We start from the raw sequence: 25,378 nt of genomic DNA on the forward strand, positions 1-25,378 counted from the left end.
AATGACAGCAATACCTATTCCACAGGGTTATTATGAGGATTAACTGAAATAATTCATTCACAACCTTTCTGAAAGTACTACCTGTTTAGTCCTAATACAGTCAGTGAGAATTAATAAGTTATTTAAGCTAAGTCCTTTCCAGTAGAAGATGAACTCGGGGCACAAATGAAGAGTGAGTCTTTTAAACTGAAAGAAGGTACTTCTTCCCACTCTAAAATGACATTATTTTACCCTACACTCACACTTCATTTAATTTCCAGCATGGCATTCTTCTAACCCTCTATGGCATCAGAATTGCCTGGATGGTTTCTTCCAGCACAAAATGCTGAACCTCAGCCCCAGAATTTCTGATTCAGTAGGTCTGCAATGCAGTTGAGAATATGCATTGCCAAAAAGATTCCAGGTGATACTGTTGTTACTGGCTCAAGAATTATACTTGGAGGACCACTGCACTTAAATTTAACATTTCCCTGATGATTTATAATCAGGGAGCCATTAGGACCTGGATAAATTGGGTAGCTTAAGACAACATCTCTTATTTCTGGAACTCACCAGTATAGTTTGCTGGCCTATGTGTGATGACTAAGTTACCTGACCACACTTTGAGAACCACTAATATATTAAATCACACTAATTATTTGTTCCTTTGCTCACTATGTTTCAGTCACATTGGCCTTTTTTCTATTCTTAAAACTAGCCTAGGACCCTACCTCAGGGTCCTTGTGATTCCTATGGCATACACTTAAAAATCTATATCTTCTATGTCTTCATATAACTGGCTCTTCATCAGTTCAGTTGTCACCTCCTCTTTATACAGTATATATATTTATAAAGAAACTCAAGGAGAGGTATTATGTTGTATTACTACAGAATTTCATTATAGAGCAAATGTATTTGAGATTATAAATAAATTATAAATCACACTTTTTAAATATAAAGAATTCCTCACTCCCTTAGTCATTCTCCAGCTTATTACCTTGTTTCAGTTCCTTCATATCAATTATTCAGTCTGTAAACATATAATTTACTCATGAATGTATCTTCTTGTCCATCTCCTTCCCCTTTTGAATATCAGCTCCATGAGTTTGGAGATTTTTTTTAAAGATTTTATTTATTTATTTGATAGACAGATCACAAGTAGGCAGAGAGGGAGGCAGAGAGGGGAGTGGGGGGAAGCAGGCTCCCTGCTGAGCCAAGAGCCCAATGTGGGGCTCAATCCCAGGACCCTGGGATCAAGACCTGAGCTGAAGGCAGAGGCTTTACCCACTGAGGCACCCAGGTGCCCAGAGTTTAGAGATTTTTATGAATAACTCTATCTCAAATACCTAAAAGAGTTTTGGAAATCTAGTAAGCACTCAAGAAATATTTACCAAATGATTGAGTAAGCCAGAAAGAATGAACCATTTGCATCAAATCTAACATTACTGTACCATCCCAAGTGATAAAGCACTCTAATTATGATGACTGCCAAATTAGTAGAGGCCCAGCTTTCCATCCAGAAATTATATCATTTCAACCACTTAATCCTGGTTTTGTGAAGACTCTAAAAGCAGACTCAAGAAAATATTGTTCTATAAGGGCAGTGTTGTTCTGTACTATTTAAATAGAAATAAACTAACTTCTTAGAGTGACCTAAAAGAGAAAATATGCAGGATTATGTTAGTTATACTGTTATGTAAGCCAAGAACAGAATGTTACAGTGAGTGGAACTAGTTCTATCCACAAAGAAAATAAAGCTGGTTTACTGTGTGAAATCTTCTTCAGTAGTGATGAAGCTGACAGATTTTGTTGTCAATGAGTATTCAGTTTACAACCACATTCATCAAAGGGTAAAACCCTGGTCTCACTGGGTGAGCCTGAGGAATGGGTGTTAAGGTCAAACACAGTTGGGAAACAGTGCCTACTCTAGCTTCCTCTTCAGGATTCACAAAGCACATGGGAACAGAATAAAAGTTTGAGAAGTTCAAGAGTAATTGAATTTTTTAATTCAATTAATTTTAATTCAATTCAATTAATTGAATTTTTTAACCCATTTTCCCCAAATTTTGATTGAATCATGTGAACAAAACACACTATGGGAAAAGCAACTTGGCAGTCCACAGTATTGATTTTTTTTTTTAATATATAATAAGTGACAAACTCCTAGTGGGGCAGTTAAATAGTACATAAGCTCATTAAGACTGTGCCAGGATCATGGAATGCTCGGTGTGGTGCATAAACAATGAATCTTAGAACACTGAGAAAAAAAAATCTAAATAAATAAATAAATAAAACTGCCAGGATATGAGCCTTCACTAAATGAACAATGGGTGGGTCATTTTGCAAGATATTTATCATTATTTAGCTTTTTAGAACAATCTTCTAGCTCCTTGGCACCTCAAAATTGCCTAGGGACTTAATGTGGGACTTAATATTTTTATACCTAGTTTGTAACACTTCAATTAAAGCTGTTGGAGACAAGAAGTTGTTTTTAAAATATCAGATAACTTGGATATCAGCCCTTTGCCTGTAGAGACATTTGTAAATATCTCCCATTCTGTGGGTTGCCTCTTTGTTTTGTTGACTGTTTCCTTTGCAGACAAAGGGCTGATATCCAAGATCTATAAAGAACTTCTCAAACTCAACACTCACAAAACAGATAATCATGTCAAAAAATGGGCAGAAAACATTAACAGACACTTTTCCAAAGAAGACATACAAATGGCTAACAGACACATGAAAAAATGTTCATCCTCATTAGCCATCAGGGAGATTCAAATCAAAACCATATTGAGGTACCACATTACACAAGTTAGAATAGCCAAAATTAACAAGACAGTAAACAACAAGTCTTGGAGTGTTGGTGGGAATGCAAGTTGGTGCAACCACTTTGGAAAACAGTGTGGAGATTCCTCAAGAAATTAAAAATAGAGCTTCCCTATGACCCTGAAATTGCACTATTGGGTATTTACCCCAAAGATACAGATGTAGTGAAAAGAAGGGCCATCTGTACCCCAATGTCCATAGCAGCAATGGCTACAGTACCCAAACTGTGGGAAGAACCAAGATGCCCTTCAACAGACAAATGAATAAAGAAGATATGGTCCATATATACAATGTAGTATTATGCCTCCATCAGAAAGGATTGATACCCAACTTTTCTATCAACATGGATGGGACTGGAAGAGATTATGCTGAGTGAACTAAGTCAAGCTGAGAGAGTCAAGTATCATATGGTTTTACTTATTTGTGGAGCATAAGAAATAACACAGAGGACATTGGGAGATGGAGAGGAGAAGTGAGATGGGGGAAATCAGGGAAGAGACCAATCATGAGGGACTGTGGACTCTGAGAAACAAACTGAGGGCTTTGGAGGGGTGGAGGGTGTGGGGTTGGGTGAGTCTGGTCGTGGGTATTATGGAGGGCACATATTGCATGGAGCACTGGGTGTGGTGCATAAAAAATGAATTTTGGAACACTGAAAAGAAATAAAATAAAATGGAAAAAAATATTGGATGAAGAAGAAGAAGAAAAAGAAGAAGAAGGAGGAGGAAGAGGAGGAGGAGGAGAAAAAGGAGAAGAAGAAGGAGAAGGTGATCTCGAATAGCTAGCCAAATCAGCTCTGTCACAACTGAGGTCAACAGGTGACAGATATTGCAGTCAGGCTACCCACAAAATCAGATAATTTGGCTACTCTTTCTACTCCCCCCCCCCCAGAGAGGGGCTTGAGAGGAACCCACAAATGGCAAACTTCTTGGAGTCATCTCTTTAGAGAGAAAGATGGTTTTCCTATAAAGAATGACAAAAGAATTAGTCTTTTGTCACTTGTATTTATTTCTCAAAAGGCTTTTGGCCCTTGCTGGTCTACAGTTCAGTGTGACATTAGTGCAGGACACATTTATATTTTTTTTCCAAGGGGAAGCAAGCCTTCAGAATACTGACATCCTGGATATTTTCCAGAAAGAGAGATTGCAAAACTCATACCTGTGGCACTAATAGACATCAATTTCCCTCTGGTGGTAGCCTGCCAAATTAACTCACCAAATAAACAGAAAGGGGAGCTCTCAAGGCTTTATATAAGTGGCTGAGGCATTTGCTTTTAAATAATGAGTCAAGAAACTCTAATACCATTTATCAGTGGGAGATAGCTAAAACTTTAGATAATTTTGATTATTATTGGCACCTGAGTTTTGAATTCTGGGAGTTGTGCAAATTCTGCTTGAAGCTAAAGAGACTGTCTTATCTCGTCTCTGCCAGTGTGGTTATATTGCTGTATCCAAAGATTTGTTTCATGCGGAGTCCCAAATATGGTGGGCTAAACTGATGGCTTGGTCATTTTTTAAATGTCTGTGGGGACTACATCCTGCTGTGCTATACCAACTTTAACTATTGCTTCAGAGACTTAATTCTTTGTTCTGAACTATTGTTTTCCATTAAATGAAACTGATGTTATTTCCATACATAATAAACATTACATCTTTGATGATGAAAAACACTATCATCTTTAAGTCACCTGGTTTCCCTACTTTATGGAAGGAAAGGTTGCTGGGACATTAGTTCCCTTAGTCATAAAAGTATGGGTATCTACATGTAATTAAGAGAGAATATTTCAGGAGCACCTGGGTGGCTCAGTGGGAAAAGCCTCTGCTTTTGGCTCAGGTCATGATCCCAGAGTTCTGGGATCTAACCCCGCATCAGGCTCTCTGCTCAGTGGGGAGCCTGCTTCCCTTCCTCTCTCTCTGCCTGCGTGTGATCTCTGTCTGTCAAATAAATAAATAAAATCTTTTAAAAAAAGAGAGAGAGAGAAGATTTCAGAGATCCAGTGGTTCATTCTGGAAAGAGTTATTAGTAATCAGTACACACAAGGAAAGCTGCTACAGTGCTATAGGATTATTAGGTAAGTTCCTGCAAATAAGGAGCTATCATGAGGGGAAACAATAGTGAAAGGAATTAAGATATAAAAACTATAAAAAGTGGGAGGAGAAGGACTATAAAACATGGAGCATTTAAACGGGGACTCAAAATACAGGTAGAAATTAGGGATTGGATGGCCCATTTACAGAGTACTATAAGAGCAAAAGCAGTTGCAGTGGGAAGGACAGATAGGACAGAGAGAGAGAGAGAAAGACTGTGTGTGGTTAAAACTTAAGTTCATGCAAGGGAGTTGTTAGTGACAGAAAAAACTAGAAAGATGAATTGGAGCCAAATCATGGAGAGCCTTGAATGCCAGACTAAATAGAGTTAGCAGACAATGGGGAGTTGCCAAAGGTTTTTTAGGAGGAGTTGTATCTATTTGATGAATTTGAAGATATATCTGGTTGTGATGTGGAGGGTAACTAAAGTTTAATGAAACACTAAGGCAAGGAGACCACATAAGTGCTTATTGCAGGGAAAACTGAAGGAAAGAAATTGAATTGTAATCCCACATCAATTAAAATATAACCTGAATACCTTCATGTATCATGACACATCACCACTTCCTGCTTAACAGCCTCTATGTAGATGGCTTATGAAGACCTAAAGCAAAAACATAATGCTTTGCAATGTTATTCTTTATAATACAAAAGTGATCATATGCATAAAAAGTATAATCTTATTTCATAAATTTCACTGCTTGGAACATTAAAAATAGAGGGCATGTAAAGAATTGAACTTAAGGGGCGCCTGGGTGGCTCAGCGGGTTAAAGCCTCTGCATTCGGCTCAGGTCATGATCCCAGGGTCCTGGGATCAAGCCCCGCATCGGGCTCTCTGCTTGGCTGGGAGCCTGCTTCCTCCTCTCTGTCTCTCTCTGCCTGCCTCTCTGCCTACTTGTAATCTCTATCTGTCAAAAAAATAAATCTTTAAAAAAAAAAAAAAGAATTGAACTTAAGTTTCTTTACTACATTATGCAAAAGATGAGTCTGGTGTCTCCTAAACATTCCAAAAACATTGAAGAAACAGGTTTTTTTTTCCAGACTTCAAAGCTAGCATTCCTCTGTTACCCAGGTCATGAATAAAAACGTAAAAATAGTCCTAAGTATATACTATCCTACTTTATTTGATGGAAAATGTTTAGTTAAACTCTAAAGCTTATTCTTGAATTTTAAAAAAAAATTTAAAAAAAAAAGAAAAGGAAAGGCAGGAAATGTATTCCCTTGTTGTGAAGCAAAAGAGCTACATAATGCCAAAGGAGGGGGGATGATTTTAATAGAAAAGTGTTCTATTCCAGTAAGCTATAGATAATTCATACTGTTGGTTTTGAGGGTCACTGAGTGAATCATGTATCAATAGCAGCATGCTCAATGTTATTTTTAAGCCTATACAAAAATGTGCACAATAATTACCTTGAAATGTTCTTAGTCTCTTTTCCCTTTTGTTCTCAGTGGTCTCTTTTTCTTTTAATCAATTAAGTAAATATGAAGTATAGGATGAATCTAGTCAATGAAATGTATTTTCTGAATGTAGTTCTGAGAAGTAATAATGAAAAGGAAACATACTGTGTAAAAATAAAGTAAGAAGAGGAAAATGAGAATCATATTAAACTTCTGGCATCCTTGTATGTTTATTTAACAGTATCCACTTAAAGAATCAAGCATTATCATTGTCTTTTACTTTCCTGTTATGGTTTTCAACTCAATAAATCTCTGCTTCCTGATTTTGTCATACTAAGAATTTTGCTGCAGTCACTCGTCAGTTTATCCTGGGCATCTGTATCCTGTCTCTGTCTCCAAGGGCATATTACCAAATTCTCCAAACTGATACAGGGTGTCCAGTGACTTCTCAGATAGTTTGGGCAACTCAATGAGACATTTAACCATTTCGGTAAATATACTATAGAACAAACAAGTTATATTCTAATTTTCTGCCTGGAGGTTAGTATTACCATGTTACTCATTTGTCCATATTTTCTTTAGTGGGTGTATAACTACATTTTCAATGTTCATTAGATACTTTCCCCCAAATTCAATTCTTGCAAACAAATGTTCTTTTTAAATAAAAAAGAAGGAAAATATCCTTCAGAGTTAGTGTTCCAACCCTGTGACAACAGAACCTACCCTAGTTTTGTTTTGTTTTTTTCTTCCGGTAATGGGAATGAGTTATACTGTGTGGTATTATGTGCTTCTACATATATCCCAATGCTAAAACATGAGCTCTCTCACCCAAACAGAAATACGGTTGCATTTATTTTTTTTATTTATATAAATTTGTTCAGCAAACATTTATTGAACAACTACTGTATACAACACACTGATACAATAGATTATAGAAAGGATATAATGGTGAATGGGACATGGCCCCTTCCCTCAAGAATCTTCTAGTTCTTCCAGGCATGAAGGCGGTGGTGGTATAAACTAAGTGTACAAATACAAGATAGACTATGATAAGAACAATAAAGGAAATGTTCTAGAGTGGGGCAAATTATAAGTTGTGGCTAGATCAGGGAATAATTCAGGAAGGATGTAGCAGTAGAGCTATGGAATTTAATAGAGAGAATCTCAACAGAAGAGATAAGAAAGGAAATAGCCTAGAGGTAACAGCATGCACAGTGATGTGGAAACAGGAAAAACACATGGCAAGTTTGGGGAAAGGAAAGTGATTCTGATGGACCATAAAGTGGACATCCTTAGAAAGTGGACAATAAAACAGCAAAAGTGGGTTGAGACCACATCATGGGGGACATCAACTAAATTGAGAACTTCAGAGTTTACTTAGTACAAAATAGGGAGGCACTGAAATCTTCTAAGAAGGAGAATGATTTGTCATATTATGAATCTGCTTATTTTCACCTTTCCATGTTCCAAAAAGAATTTGAGGCAAGCAACAATACACACGATGTAATCAGATAAAATATGTAAAGAGACTAAGATGAAAGGCTAAAACAATAATAAAATGGTCAAATAATACCAGAAGGAGTTAGTGCACAAAAATGTGTAAAAAAAAAAAAGATCAAGCACAATGATTACAAGTGGGGCTCATAGTCAATTCTGGGTTTCTAATTCACCAAAGCAAAGGCAGAGATGGACTAACGACAAGATCAAAGCTGTACTTCATAAAGTCAATCTAGCAGTGGCAGAAAGCATGGATTGGAGTTCCAGGGAATGTAGGAGAGTAGGCTGGTTGGGAAGTTATTACAATAGCAAGAATTTCAACAAAGTGATAACAAGAGACTGTCTTGTGGGATTTTATTGACCTTAATAGAAGTCTGATGAAAAGGATAAACTATTGCTTTGGTATCTTTGTGGTCCAAAACATGTTGCAAATGACAAAACCCAAAGATGTATAAAACTAATTTGGTCCTTGAAAACACCTTGAAATGTTTCCCTTAGGGTGTGTATAGTGCACAATTAATTTCTTCCCTAAGTGTTCCCAGGGGTTTGGCAGGTTAAAGACATCCACATCCTCTGTGTGCAACAATGATATCTTTAACTGTTAGATTGTGTGGTAGTGTTCAGAGTAAATGACCCTTTTGCAGTCTGAACATTAATAAGCCATTTAAGAATAAATGTTAGTTATTATCTTGTTTCTTTTAAAATAAGTCGACTATGTTTTTTCCCCCTTTATGTGAGTGTTCACTTTCAATATGATGATATGTGATGCTAGCAGCAAGGAAAAGAGATAGCTTGTGAAGGTATCTGCAGCTCCAAAATACCAAAAAAAAAAAGGAGTCAAAGTAGTAATGACACAGATTCACAGATTCATTTCATCTTAGAATGCCTGGCCCAGGCAGCAAGATATATTTGAATAACAGGAGTTATTCAAATGTGTCCTGCAATGAGAGTAAGTTATTCCCTACTGTGCCTAAGTCATTCAAAAGCAGGGTCAAGTAGAGAAGGGGAATAAATTATCTCTACCAATGGGGCATGCTAATCTTTGCAAGCAAGGTTTTGTTCTAAGTACACACACACACATACATGCAAATACATATATATACTTCAAAGTGTACTCTAGGTTTTCAATGACACTCTTATCATAATATACTACAAAAAGAATCCTCCCTTATCCAAACTTCACCTTCCTCCTGAATTACTCCATGCTTCCCTTCTGCCTCTTTCCTTTCTTCCTATCATTTGCCCTTCTGACAAAATAGCATGCAAAAATAATAGCTCTTAAATAGTTCTAATATCTTGACAGTTCTTTTATTCTGGTCAGTCACTACTAAGATGTTTTATTTTATTCTGTATTATGTAATATGGGAAAAAAGAGAAAAAGAGAGAAAAGAATGAGAGAGAGAGAGAGAGAGAAAGAAGCTTATGTGTTCATTATAAAGTATAACACTACCACAGTGGTTCTCAAACTTCAGCATACACCAGAATCACCTGGTGAACTGTGTTATAATATGGATTGTTGGATGAGTGCCTCAAAGTTTATGATTCAATAGGTCTGGATAGGACCTGAAAAATGTGAATTTCTAACAAGACCCTAGGTGATGCTGATGATGGCAGGCTTGAGATCACCCTGAGAAACCCCTGAAATAAATTATTTTAACAATTTTAAATCTACCTGGGGGAGTCTTTCTAATCTTACACTCTGTTTCTTCTCAAGAGGTCATCACTATGCTGATTTAAACAATCATTTCTTTGCTTTTTAAAAATACTCTAATTTTGCCACAAATGCATGTACCCTTAAACTGTAATGAGTAAATTGTGTTATATCCAGATAATGGAAAATTACACAGCAGTGAAAAGGAATGAACTACAGCTATACACAATAACATGCTGAATCTTAGAAACTTAATTCCAGGTTAAAAGAAAAAAAAAACAATTTACTGAAAATTACATGTAGTAGTTTAGCTATTTTAAGAGTCCCAAAAATTTTAATTCCCAGTTCTGGTTGATAATGTCCCCAGAAAAACTTTATATATTTTTTAAATTTATTTATTTGACATTTGACAGAGAGATCACAAGCAGTCAGAGAGGCAGGCAGAGAGAAAGGAGGAAGCAGGTTCCCCGCTGAGCAGAGAGCCCGATGCGGGGCTCAATCCCAGGACCCTGAGATCATGACCTGAGCCGAAAGCAGAGGCTTAACCCACTGAGCCATCCAGGTGCCCCAGAAAAAACTTTATATTTTTCACAAGCAATATATTAAATATGCAACAAACCTCCTTCCAATGATCTCTAAGCATGTCAGTTTCTTATTTAATCCAAAAGTTGGTACATAAGTAGAAGAAGACATTTCCTTTTATCTTTAACAAATAAGAAATATGAAGTATATTTGAAAGGAATCATCTAAGGATTAATATCTTTGGAAAAATAAAACCTAATCTCCAGATTCTTGAAGACTTTCATCAATGATAATTGATTAAATGTTCACAAGCAGTGATATAGCATAATACAGTAAAAAAAAAAATCTTCTGGCTAGGAATTAGGAGATGTGGATTCTAATCCTGATTCTACTTCAGACAAATCAATTCATTCTTCTGGGTTTTTTCCCTTGTTTACACAATGATGAGTTTGATAGTTTTAAAATTATGCTCAAAGAAATCCTAAGGATTCCTCATAGATGTTTCTGGAACTGCAGTGAGCAGTGATGATGGGCAGGTGTGGGAAGGGAGGAAGAGTACCTAATGAGGGAGGCTCAGGTTCTCTCTCTACCTCTTCAACATGAGCCATTGAACTTTTATCCAGTTTGCATGTGCTCCTTCAATTCCAAACTTTTATCACCTTTCTCAAAGTGATGTATATAATACCACCACCACCACCACCAAAACCCTCAGCCTTTTTTCTTTAAAGAGAAATAGGGGCACCTGGGTGGCTCAGTGGGTTAAACCTCCGCCTTCAGCTCAGGTCATGATCCCAGGATCCTGGGATCGAGCCCCGCATCAGGCTCTCTGTTCTGTGGGGAGCCTGCTTCCTCCTCTCTCTCTGCCTAGTTGTGATTTCTCTCTGTCAAATAAATAAAATATTTAAAAAAAAAACAAAGAGAAATAAATGTCAACCCCCTCAACTTTCCGCCTGAATACCCAAAAACCTATTACTCTATCACCCCCATGTTCTTTTTATTGTAGTCTCTGAAGTAAAGCTCTCACTTCTTAGCTTCAAAATAAATCTTCCCACCCACGTTTTTGATCCCATTTCCTATATTCTTAAGGCCTTGCATAATTGTTATTCTCATTTTCTCTTTCTCTCCACCCTCCCCTCTCCCCCACTCCTCCTCTCATTTTCAAGATACTGCTCAAAGGCTACACATATACTCAAGAACCCCTCTTCTTAAAAACAAACAAAACAAAAATCTTCACCAGAGCCTGCCTCCTCCTATAGTTACTGGCCCCTTCTTCACTTTATAGGTGAGGTCCTTGAAAGAATAGCCTGACTAGGAATTGTCGCTTCCATTTTTTTCTATTTCTTCACTTCTCAATCTACTATAGCTTGCCTTTTGTTCCTGCCGCTGCAATGGAAATGTTCTGACAAGGTCTCCCAAGGTGATATTATCCTCTCATTATTTCAGCTACCACCTGTGTACAAATAATTTTTAGTCTTTTTACTTCAGATTCAGACCCATGTATTCCAACTGCAGCAAGATATTGACACTTGGGTATCCGATACATACCTCAGACTCAGACTCGTGTCCAAACAAAAGTCATCATCTTCTCTCTAATAGCTGATCCTTCTCCTGATTCCCCTATTTCAGTGAATGTCACCCTCTTCTAACTTACCCTCTATCACCCTCTATCACTTACATTGTTGTCAGAGTGATCTTGTAATAAAAGAGAACGAACGAAGTAGAGGCACACAACACAGAGTTGAGATCATAGGTATACCTGTTTACATTGCTCATCTCCATGGATCTGCCTGAACCAAGCTAGAAGTTAAAGTTAATCAGTGATGTCATTAAATCATTTTTGCTACCCTTGTATAATAATAAAATAATTCCATAGCTATTATCTAGTGTCTTCTACTCTGAGGAAAACAAATATTTACTTACCAAACTTTCTTACTAGAAAATTTCCCCTAGAATCTTTGAATATTAAGATCTAACCCATAAATTACAACCTAAGTGGTTACTAGATTAAGATGTTAAACAAAAGACACTGAATGTTATTCTTTTCAGGGTAGCTACCTGTGAATTTCTCTGAACATAAGCCTTGAACAACTGCCTTCTCCCCAAAATAAGATCTGAGACCCTATATGATAATATCCTGGATCAATGCCACAGTTTTTTGCTCCTGACTCTCTACTACCATTGATTATCTTATTAAACAAAAGTTGTGGAAAATCTAAAGTATACTATCAGGGAGCCAAATGATACACCTGTGTTATGTATTCTTTTTCCCTTATAGGATTCATTCTCCACCCTTCTCTAGTCTGCCCTATTCCCCAAGAGGATGACCTCTAAGAACTGTTCCATGTGGACTCCTTGCCAGCTGGCTTCTACCCCAGTTTTAACAATACCTGCACTGGTATGAGATTGGAGTATGGAAAGAGAGAATTTGTAATTTCCTCTGCTCCTCCTGACTTCCACGGTTATGTCTTTCTGTGTTAGTAGTTGATTTCCCCCAAGACCACATCTTCTTTCAGACAATGCCTCCTTCCCAGACCCAGCTCTCACTGGACTTTGCTAACATTTTCTCCTTCCTCTTGTTCTTTCAAGTCTAGTTTCAATATACTTTGTTTACCACAGGGTAGGTGGGTGAGGAGATGGGTGAAATAGGTGATGGAGATTAAAGAGTGCACTTTTCATGAAGAGCACCTGAAAATAGTATAACTAATATAACACTGTATGGTAACTATACTGGAATTAAAATAAAAGAAAAAGAAGGAATAAAGAAAGAAAAGAAAGAAAAAAATCCTCATAACCCTGTCCATACTGCTGGAAATAATCCTTTGACTAATCTTTATTTGAACCATCTGCAAGGATTTCTGTTTCCTGATGAGACCCTGAAATTATATAGCCTCAGTACTAATGGATTTCACATTATATAGTGGCAATGGATGAGGGGGGGAAGGGAAATAAAGCATCAAACATATGATGACATAATACAGTTTCAGAGTAATGTGTGCTATTAAGAAAAAGTGAAGCAGGATAAGAGCACTTGGGTTGAAGTAGTTGAGGGTAGACTGTTTTAAGAAACTGTAGAGAGAAAACTTTTCTAAAGAAGCAACATTTTAGGGTGTTTGGGTGGCTCAGTCATTAAGTGTATGCCTTCAGCTTGGGTCATGATCCCAGGCTCCTGGGATCAAGCCCTGCATCAGGCTCCCTGCTCAGCAGGAAGACTGTTTATTCCTCTCCCACTCCCTCTGCTTATGTTCCCTCTCTCTGCATCTCTCTCTGACAAATAGATAAAAATCTTTAAAAAAAAAGAAGCAACATTTTAATATAGTCCTACTTAAAATGAAACTAATCTCATAGGTATCTAGAGCATTCAGAACAGAGGAAACAGCAAGGGCAAAAGGTCAAAGATGGGAAATTAATTAGCAGATTTGAGGAACTAGAAGGTCGGTGTGTCTACTTGGTCATGTTACCTTCATTTGCATTTGTTCCCTCTAAAAATACTCATTGAGGATCTATTAAATTTCAAGCACTCTTCTGGATAATGGCAGTGAAAACCATTGTCATTGCCTTCATGGAACTAAAATGAATAGTAAAGAGTGTTTTCTTATACTTAAATTAGAAAAAAGGAAAAATTATACTGTAGCATTTGGATTCCTGGAAGGTAGAAGGCCAGCCAGACACTTCCATAAACCTTGTTCTAATATCCACAAGTCAAATTCAAGTTCCACTCATTCATTAATTCACACATTCAATAGTCACAGGCTACTAAAATATTTAAAGACAGTTGCCAAAAAATATAAGTATTTAATTCTATTTTTTAAATATTTTATTTATTTATTTTTGCAAGAGAAAGAACAAGCGGGGGAGAAGCAGAGGGAGAACAGACTCCCTGCTGAGCAGGGAGACTGATGTGGGACGGGATTCCAGGACACTGGAATCATGACCTGAGCCAAAGGCAGACAGTTAACTGACTGAGCCACCCAGGTACCCTAATGCTATTTTTTAAATAAAATTACTATGTTATGATAGCAAAGCATGCAGCAATTTTGGTAACCAAATTTGGAAAGGATAAGAAAAAATTGGAAGATGCCTTTTAGAGATGTAAATATTTTTATTCTATGATCAAGTACAAACATAATAAAATGGATAGAAAAGAAATTTCAGAACAAAAAGAATTAAGAGAAAATGGTTTTGAAAGTAAGATCTGGAAGAACCCTTCCATATGGAGAGTGACAAATAGAGTAGGTCATGGAAGCCTTGGTCTTCTGATTTCCTTAAGAAAAGACAACTATCTGTCTTGACTACAACAAACACCAACATACACAAAGAAAACATAGATTCATCAGGTTATTTATTCATGCAAACAACGTTTATCAAGTACATAGTATTTGTATACCATACCGTCTAGCCTATACGGAATAGAAAAGATAAGGGAACTATGCTGTCACTCCTTTAAGTGCTTGTAAAGAGATAAGACAAATACACAAAAGAGTTCACAGATGCAAGACAAAAGCTTTCTAAAAAGGCACAATTGTAAATTGTCTAGCTCTTAACAAATTTTTAGTCAGATATTGTCTGTGATTTAAGGACGTTCCATTAATACTATACTTTAGAAAAGATTAATAAATGCACTGGGGAGGGGGTTAAAGTCAGTATCACTCTACTCTTTCATTCCATGTCAAATCCACATAGAGTTATCTTTCCCTTTATTTTGAGTGTGTTCCATACAGGGTCCAGAACAGAGAAATTACCACCACACACTTTCAGGAATTTTCAGTCTATTAATACTGCTGTATTAATTAATTAAGACTTCTTGGGGAGGGTATGTGCTATGATGAGTGCTGTGAATTCTATAAGACTGATGAATCACAGACGGGTACCCCTGAACCAAATAAAAAATTGTATGTTAATTTTCTACACATTGTTCAGCAACTGACTAAATAGATTGAAAATATACAATGTCACATAGGATCCAAATTTTGTCTAGCCAATATCTATAGTAACAAGTGAACAGCATTCAATATTCTTCACAAAGAATTGCCAATTATTTCACCCAATTCATTACTCCAGACTGATGCAATTATTAAACAATTTATAAACCTATGTCATGAGAGGAAATTTCACAATGCATTAAGCAGTTCTACATGATCCCATTAGCTCATGAGCCCTAATCTGGCCTTTACTATAACTATGTGTTTTGTTTTTCATTCCATGCAGTTATTTCCTCCAGAAATTTACCTTGCTGGTTATATTTTGTTGAATCTAGCTATCCAACTAAGTGGAAGTTTCCAAAGATGACAAAATTGATAGAGAAAAAGGGTGAGGGACTGGGTAGCAAGAAGCTAGCCAATTATTAAATTTAAAATACATGGTGGGGTGTGAATTGTCGATATGTAGGTAATCAGAATTTGACTGTATCTTCCAAAATTCTTTTCATTTCTAGGCTTACATAGCAGTTGTATATTTCTGTATTTTCCTTTATTCTGCAACACCAGCTACAATTAACCAAAGCAATTGTTGCAGCTCTTCACCTGCATCAGCAGATGCCATCACTAATTATCAAAAAAAAAAATCTAGAGCTAGTTTGATCACAACCTCTTAAGTTAGAGATTGATGATTTTCTACATTTGGATGTGATCCTTTTAAAGTGCAATATTCCTAAGGTTTAAAGCTTTCAATGATACTTTTTCAATTTTTTTTTACAAAAGGAGTTCTAATAAAAGGAGTTGTTTCTTTATAAAAGGAGGTTTTTTTAAAATATAAGGAGTTCTTATAAAAAGGTTATTTTTATAAAAGAAGTTTTTATAAAAAGGAGTTCTTTTATGGATGAATACCCAACTTTTGTAGCAACATGGATGGGACTGGAAGAGATTATGCTGAGCGAAATAAGTCAAGCAGAGAGTCAAGTATCATATGGTTTCACTTATTTGTGGAGCATAACAAAGAACATGGAGGACATGGGGAGATGGAGAGGAGAAGGGAGTTGAGGGAAAATGGAAGGGGAGATGAACCATGAGAGACTATGGACTCTGAAAAACAACCAGAGGGTTTTGAAGGGGCGGGGGGTGAGAGGTTGGGGAAGCAGGTGGTGGGTAATAGAGAGGGCACGTATTGCATGGAGCACTGGGTGTGGTGCAAAAACAGTGAATACTGTTACGCTGAAAATAAATAAATAAATAAAATAGGAGTAAAAAAAAAAGGAGTTCTTTTTTTAAAGGAGTTCCATGTATCAATCTACCAATTCCAACCTGTGATTTATACAATAAATAATACCAAAGTGTACAAGTCACAGAGTTCCCATATAATGTTTCTACCAAGGAAAAAATAACAAAAAGGACTTCCACATCTTTTATTCGACACTAAATAACCTTGAAAAGTGCTTTTGCCAATATAGAGGCTATCCAAGGACATTTATGGACATGTTATACTAATCATTTCTATTAAGCACCTGTAGTATACATGGCAGTTTTCAAGACACTATAGAAGACACAAAACATAGAATAAAGAGAATGCTTGTCCTATACAAGTTTATTATTTAAAATGAGATCTACAATAAACACATGTAAAAAAGAAGAAAAATAAATCTGATAATGCATTCAGATTGTATATAAGATGCTATAGATGCAAATAAAGGGAGAAATCAACTGAGATAAAGATAAGGGAAAACTTGAAGTAGATGACTGTTGAGCTGACTTTTTTCTTCAAGAAAATCTGGCCCATCAGTTTTTGAAAAAGTTTCAGCTTGGTGTGATTTGGGAACTAGGTAAAGACAAGTGAATATGTTCTTTTATAAGAAAAAAGAGAAGCAAAAGTGATATATCACCTTTGCAGGAAGAAGAAAGACTATATTTCATCTTTAGGCCTCCCTCTTCTCCAGAATATCATTCATGTATTCCACCACAGAATATTCTGTTGTGCAAAAAAAAAAAAAAAAGAATATTCTGTTGTGCTTTCCATTGCTCTACTGAATGATGGAGTAAGATGATAAAGCATTCCATCTGAGGATGCAAAACAGTAACAGGTTAGCTTATACAATGAGGTTCTGGGATACAAATGCGATTGCTCAGGGCACCTTTTTCAGGAAAAGAAAACTAATAATCTTTTATATTTCTTGTAGGAAGCAGCAAACTTGAACCTGTAGGTCTTCTCCAGACTTAGTAAAAAGACATGAAGTCCCATTATTAAAAAAAAAAAAAAGGTTCTTACCAAGTTCTTTGGGGTTCCATTAACAAAAAAGATTGATCTCTGACCTCAGCAGACTGCTCCACATTGAAGGTCTTTGAAAAATTTTTCTACATGATTCTTGGCTTTTCACAGAGAAAAAAGTCATGTAGCTGATTCAACCAACTATCTGTAGTTAGAGCTAACTTGTTAGTCACTGTAAGATATGATTATGTTTAAAGGAATAGTAACTTTTCTGGCAATGATAATCTGCATCTATTTAAAATCAGACACATAGATCTGCTGCCATTGGTATGACAGCATGATTTTTCTTTGCTCCATCTTTTTTTTATTTATTTTTTTAATTTATTTATTTTTTCAGCGTAACAGTATTCATTGTTTTTGCACAACACCCAGTGCTCCATGCAAAACGTGCCCTCCCTATTACCCACCACCTGCTTCTCCAAACTCCCACCCCCCGCCCCTTCAAAACCCTCAGGTTGTCTTGATGAAGTCCCAAAACTTCATTTTTGCTTTCGTTTCCCTTACATAATGGCCCAGTTTCAACATGTAATGTCAGTGACTAATGTTAAGACACGACAGTTGTTTGGGAGGGCTTTTTGTTGTTATTTTTTGTTTTGTAATGCAAGTGCACTGCCAGCCACATATAGATAAAGAGCCAGGCTGCCTCTTCACATCATCCCCAGACTAAGTCTCCTTCATTTTATGAGATCTTGGCTGATTTTGATAATACCACGTGAGTTACTTACCTTTTCTCTTTCTGTGTTTTTTACTAATCTTATGCTTTAAATCTGCTAATAAAGAGTTGAGCCCATGTAACCCTTGGTCCCCACCCTCAACCCCAATAAAAGCAGAAACTCCAGCCCAATATGCTCTCTTTCTCTACGTGTAACTTTGTTGTGTGTGTCCAGATGTGCTGTGTAATTTTCCAGTAAGTAATAAACCTTTATTTTTTCAAAGTCTCCTGATGGTTATTGTTGAAGCAATCTTGCAATCATAATAAAACCACAAAGGCTAATCCAACCACAACATTCACTACTGATGGGTTGAGACCAACACAAAACACAGTGGCATTAAACCTCGAGTTTTGTATCAACATGGATGGGATTGGAAGAGATTATGCTGAGTGAAATAAGTCAAACAGAGAGAGTCAATTATCATATGGTTTCACTTACTTGTGAAGCACAAGGAATAACACGGAAGACAATGGAGATATAGAGAAGTAAGTGGGAGGAAGTCGGAGGCGGAGACAAACCATGAGAGTCTGTGGACTCTGAGAAACAAACCAAGGGTTTTTGAGGGGAGGAGGGTGGGTGGTAGTGTGAGCCTGGTGGTGGGTATTAAGGAGGGCACGTATTGCATGGGGCACTGGGTGTGGTGCATAAACAATGAATTTTGGAGCACTGAAAAAAAACTAAATTAATTAAATTTTAAACAAAACCTCAAGTTACAAGATTATATAATTAATCCATTCATCTTTTCTTATTTATTAATTGGCCCAAGCTTTGTAATATGGTGCCCCTCAAAGTATACACTATAGACACCTACAGCAGAAAACTCACTTGATGTTTGGTAAAATGTAGATTACTGAAACTCAGACTATAACTGCTAAATGAAAGTAGAGTTTAGGAATCTGAATTTTGATAAACATCTCCAGCTGAATCTAATGCATAATAACATCTACCTTTATCACTAACATGACTCCACTCTGCAGTGAGTTAGACAAGAGTAACCGCTGATAGAAAGTTAGTACATACTGACTCATGTCTGCTGAAAGTTGTGTTAGTGTTTGCCAAGTAACAGTCCTCAGGGCCCTGCTTGCTGGAGCTGCTATAGAAAAAAATTTCTGTGCTCAAATACCTTTGTGATACAACAAAATTATTTATTTATCTTAGACAATACCAGTGAATATTAACATATTAAAGGTTCTGAGTAGTCCTGCATTAAAAGAAAAACTTTAACCCAGCATTTCTAAATTATTTAACTATGAAGACCTTCTTTATCATAAACCTATTAATACACTATAGAATGAATATGTTAATATGAGGACATTTAGAAAATAATGTTCTAATGTTTTACTGTTAAATATGGTGTTGGCATTTATCATATTATTGAATTATTTTCTATTTTAGTTTATTAAGATTTATTTATTTATTTTAAATAAATATTTTAAAAGTTTTTTTAAAAAATCAGAGATCTATTGGAATATATTTTAAAATGAGGGATATAACTCATTTACATATCATATATTTATAACTCATATAACTCATGTAAACAAATAAAAAATATTGAGGTTCCATGTTTTTCATTAAATTACTCAATTTATTATGTTATGATTTATTATCTAAATAACTTTATAATAAGAAATCCCCCAACAAAACTTAGTTGACAAATTGTAGGTTATAAAACAATAAAATAAAGCTCAGTTCTCCTGTTAGAATGTTAAAAAATTTTTATTTGATTACCAAGTGAGAAATAATTGGACATGATACTAGCAGATCAATGTGACTTGTAAAACAACCATCAACAATTATAATTCAGATTCTGTTTTCAATGATTTCCTCATTAACATGGCATTCCACTTATCACACATGTGATGTATTCTCCATTATCTGGTATTGGATTCACTGCACTATGGATTTATTTTTGAGATTCTGAGCCCAGCTTTGTCACCTCACACTAGACTGCTGAGCTGGCCCCTGATCCTAGGACACTGGGAACACACAGAAAACATCTAAGTGTCTGCTCAAATTTGACCCAAGTAGCGTTGCTTCTACCTAATTACAAATTGCAGCCTAGGAAGCAAACTTTCACCTTTACAGAGATAATGTTTCCAGAAAGTACAATTTACTACTTTTATCAATTCACTTGACCTTACTGATACCACTTTTACCTGTTTCTCCATCACAACATCCTTATTATCTTAGAAACCTCTAACTTCTCTCGAGAGTTTTAAATAAAATCAAGCCCATTTATGAAAGTACAGACACAGAATCTTTTTAAAGCTGAGAATGAGTATGTTACAAGAAGTAATAATATAAGGTGGAAATAATTTGCTTTAAAGACTATATCAAATATCATAGAATGCCCCATTGTGAAAAGCAGTTTAGCACAGAACTAGCAATCAAGGCTTTTTGCCTGCTTCCTTAGGAGCTAGCTATTAAAAATTGTTTGGAACCTTAGCATGAGAAAGGCTACAGTAACTTAAACTACTGTGGTTCATCTGAAATACATTTATAGTTATGAAAAGCACAGCTAAACATCTGCAAAGGAAAGAAAGCAGTAGAGGTTTAGAAGGGCGAGTTAGTAAAGCTTCCCAGAATTATCTCAGGGCCTGTCAGGGAATATTAAAAAAGAGGTTTCCCCAACAGCTGCCAGAAACAGAACTGGAGCTGCCAAGAGTTAAAGGAAGCAAACACAGGGTGGAAGGTCCCAAGGAATTTCTATCTTGTAAGTTCCAAGCGAGGAAATGTAGATAGGCGCTAACCTCTGAAGTAGAAGAATATAGAAAGAAATAGAATGAGTTGAGCCTTATATAATCAGCACAGTCTGTACACAAACAAGAGGATCTATTCCATAATATGCAAAGTACTCATTACAGTGATTTCCAAAGAGTAGTTTCTTAGTTACTACTTTAGATGGGATAAAACTAAGTTTACAAATGTGTTGTTAGGTTCCCCAATAATGGGCCCATGATTAAAGGAGCGAGACTGATACAAAGCGAAGGTCAAGCAAAGCTTTATATTGTGCCAAGCATCAAGAATCAGACCGAATGTTTGGGGCCGCGCCCCTTACAAGAGAGGGCGACCTCTCTCTGTTTCACAGACTTGCTTTTAAGGGCAAAGGCCATGTAGTTGGGCCTGGCCATGCACAGGTGGCCAATGAAACTGTAACACACAGAGAAAGCTGCACAGTCATGCTAGGTGACCAATTGAATTAAAATTTACCCTAGTAGATATTTGAATCAGCCTATCACCTTGGTCAGGATATGTGCCTAAAAGGTGCCCAAAGGGTGGGGTCCATACTCCTTGGTAACTAGGGAGATGGTATGCATCCCCCACTGATGGGATGTCTCTACTTGGCCTGACCCACCTTGTATTTGGGCTTTGTTACCTGGGGCTGGTTTCTGGGACTTGTTTTTTTTTAATATTTATTTTTATTTGTTTATTTACAGCATAACAGTGTTCATTGTTTTGGCATCACACCCAGTGCTCCATGCAGTACGTGCCCTCCCTATTACCCACCACCTGGTTCCTCAACCTCCCACCCCCCTCACCCCCCCCCCACCCCTTCATAACCCTCTGGTTGTTTTTCAGAGTCCATAGTCTCTCATGGTTCATCTCCCCTTCCAGTTTCCCTCAACTCCCTCTCCTCTCCATCTCCCCATGTCCTCCATGTTATTTGTTATGCTCCACAAATAAGTGAGACCATATGATACTTGACTCTCTCTGCTTGACTTATTTCGCTCAGCATAATTTCTTCCAGTCCCGTCCATGTTGCTACAAAAGTTGGGTATTCGTCCTTTCTGATGGAGGCATAATACTCCATTGTGTATATGGACCACATCTTCCTTATCCATTCATCCGTTGAAGGGCATCTTGGTTCTTTCCACAGTTTGGCGACCATAGCCATTGCTACAATAAACATTGGGGTACAAAGGGCCCTTCTTTTCACTACATCTGTATCTTTGGGGTAAATACCCAGCAGTGCAATGGCAGGGTCATAGGGAAGCTCTATTTTTAATTTCTTCAGGAATCTCCACACTGTTCTCCAAAGTGGCTGCACTAACTTGCATTCCCACCAACAGTGTAAGAGGGTTCCCCTTTCTCCACATCCTCTCCAACACACGTTGTTTCCTGTCTTGCTAATTTTGGCCATTCTAACTGGTGTTAGGTGGTATCTCAATGTGGTTTTAATTTGAATCTCCCTGATGGCTAGTGATGATGAACATTTTTTCACGTGTCTGATAGCCATTTGTATGTCTTCATTGGAGAAGTGTCTGTTCATATCTTCTGCCCATTTTGTGACATGATTATCTGTTTTGTGTGTGTTGAGTTTGAGAAGTTCTTTATAGATCCTGGATATCAAACTTTTGTCTGTACTGTCATTTGCAAATAATTTGTCCCATTCCGTGGGTTGCCTCTTTGTTTTGTTGACTGTTTCCTTTGCTGTGCAGAAGCTTTTGATCTTGATGAAGTCCCAAAAGTTCATTTTTGCTTTTGTTTCCTTGGCCTTTGGAGACATATCTTGAAAGAAGTTGCTGTGGCTGATATCGAAGAGGTTACTGCCTATGTTCTCCTCTAGGATTCTGATAGATTCCTGTCTCACGTTGAGGTCTTTTATCCATTTCGAGTTTATCTTTGTGTACGGTGTAAGAGAATGGTCGAGTTTCATACTTCTACATATCGCTGTCCAGTTTTCCCAGCACCATTTATTGAAGAGACTGTCTTTTTTCCATTGAATATTTTTTCCTGTTTTGTCGAAGATTATTTCACCATAGAGTTGAGGATCCATATCTGGGCTCTCCACTCTGTTCCACTGGTCTATGTGTCTGTTTTTATGCCAGTACCACGCTGTCTTGGTGATCACAGCTTTGTAGTAAAGCTTGAAATCGGGTAACGTGATGCCGCCAGTTTTGTTTTTGTTTTTCAACATTTCCTTAGCAATTCGGGGTCTCTTCTGGCTCCATACAAATTTTAGGATTATTTGCTCCAGCTCTTTGAAAAATATCGGTGGAATTTTGATCGGAATGGCATTAAAAGTATAGATTGCTCTAGGCAGTATAGACATTTTAACAATGTTTATTCTTCCAATCCAAGAGCATGGAACAGTCTTCTATCTTTTTGTGTCTTCTTCAATTTCTTTCATGAGTGTTCTGTAGTTCCTCGAGTACAGGTCCTTTACTTCTTTGGTTAGGTTTATGCCCAGGTATCTTATGGTTCTTGGTGCTATAGTAAATGGAATCGATTCTCTAATTTCCCTTTCTGTATTTTCATTGTTGGTGTATAAGAAAGCCACTGATTTCTGTACATTGACTTTGTATCCTGCCACGTTACTGAATTGCTGTATGAGTTCTAGTAGTTTGGGGGTGGAGTCTTTGGGGTTTTCCATATAAAGAATCATGTCATCTGCGAAGAGAGAGAGTTTGACTTCTTCCTTGCCAATTTGGATACCTTTTATTTCTCTTTGTTGTCTGATTGCCGTTGCTAGAACTTCTAATACTATGTTGAACAAGAGTGGTGAGAGTGGGCATCCTTGTCGTGTTCCTGATCTCAACGGGAAGGCTGCAAGCTTTTTCCCATTGAGGATGATATTTGCTGTGGGTCTTTCATAGATAGATTTTATGAAGTTCAGGAATGTTCCCTCTATCCCTATACTTTGAAGCGTTTTCATCAGGAATGGATGCTGGATTTTGTCAAATGCTTTTTCTGCATCCATTGAGAGGACCATGTGGTTCTTCTCTCTTCTCTTATTGATGTGTTCTATCACACTGATTGATTTGCGAATGTTGAACCAACCTTGCAACCCAGGGATGAATCCCACCTGGTCATGGTGGATAATCTTTTGAATGTGCTGCTGGATCCTGTTTGCTAGGATCTTGTTGAGAATCGTAGCATCCATATTCATCAGTGATATTGGTCTGAAATTCTCCTTTTTGGTAGGGTCTTTGCCTGGTTTGGGGATCAGGGTAATGCTGGCTTCATAAAAAGAGTCTGGAAGTTTTCCTTCTGCTTCAATTTTTTGGAACAGCTTCAGGAGAATTGGTGTTATTTCTTCTTTGAAAGTTTGGTAGAATTCCCCAGGGAATCCATCAGGTCCTGGGCTCTTGTTTTTTGGGAGGTTTTTGATCACTGCTTCAATCTCATTACTAGATATCGGTCTATTCAGGTTGTCAATTTCTTCCTGGTTCAATTTTGGGAGTTTGTAGCTTTCCAGGAATGCATCCATTTCATCTAGGTTGCTTAGCTTATTGGCATATAACTGTTGGTAATAATTTCTGATGATTGTTTCTATTTCCTTGGTGTTAGTTGTGATCTCTCCCTTTTCATTCATAATTTTATTAATTTGGGCTTTCTCTCTTTTCTTTTGGATTAGTGTGGCCAATGGTTTATCAATCTTATTGATTCTTTCAGAAAACCAGCTTCTAGTTTCATTGATACGTTCTACTGTATCTCTCGTTTCTACCTCATTGATCTCTGCTCTAATCTTGATTATTTCCCTTCTTGCATGTGGAGTTGGTTTGATTTGTTGTTGATTCTCCAGTTCTTTAAGGTGTAGAGACAGCTGGTGTATTCTGGATTTTTCCATGTTTTTGAGGGAGGCTTGGATGGCTATGTATTTCCCCCTTAGAACCGCCTTTGCTGTATCCCATAGGTTTTGGACCGAGGTGTCTTCATTCTCATTGGTTTCCATGAATTGTTTAAGTTCGTCTTTGATCTCCTGGTTGATCCAAGCATTCTTAAGCAAGGTGGTCTTTAGCTTCCAGGTGTTTGAGTTCCTTCTGAACTTTTCCTTGTGATTGAGCTCCAGTTTCAAAGCATTGTGATCGGAGAATATGCAGGGAATAATGTCAGTCTTTTGGTACCGGTTGAGTCCTGCTTTGTGACCCAGGATGTGGTCTATTCTGGAGAAGGTTCCATGTGCACTTGAGAAGAATGAATATTCTGTTGTTTTAGGGTGGAATGTTCTGTATACGTCAATGAGGTCCATCTGGTCCAATGTTTCATTCAATGCTCTTATTTCTTTATTAATTTTCTGCTTCGATGATCTGTCTATTTCTGAGAGAGGCGTATTAAGATCTCCTACTATTATTGTATTCATATCAATATGACTCTTTATCTTGATTAATAGTTTTCTTATGTAATTGGGTGCTCCCATATTGGGGGCATAGATATTCACAACTGTTAGAACGTCTTCCGGATAGTCCCTTTAAGAATTATGTAGTGTCCTTCTGTATCTCTGACTACAGTCTTTAGTTTAAAATCTAATTTATCTGATATGAGAATCGCTACTCCGGCCTTCTTTTGAGGCCCATTGGCATGAAAGATGCTTCTCCATCCCTTCACTTTCAATCTGGGTGTATCCTTAGGTTCAAAATGGGTCTCTTGTAGACAACATATGGATGGGTCTTGTCGTTTTATCCAATCTGCAGCCCTGTGTCGTTTTATGGGCGCATTTAGGCCATTCACATTGAGAGTGATTATTGAGACATAGGTTTTTATTGACATCGTGTTGCCTTTGAAGTCT

This window comes from Meles meles, chromosome X, assembly GCF_922984935.1.
Source record: "Meles meles chromosome X, mMelMel3.1 paternal haplotype, whole genome shotgun sequence".
Lineage (NCBI taxonomy): Eukaryota > Metazoa > Chordata > Mammalia > Carnivora > Mustelidae > Meles > Meles meles.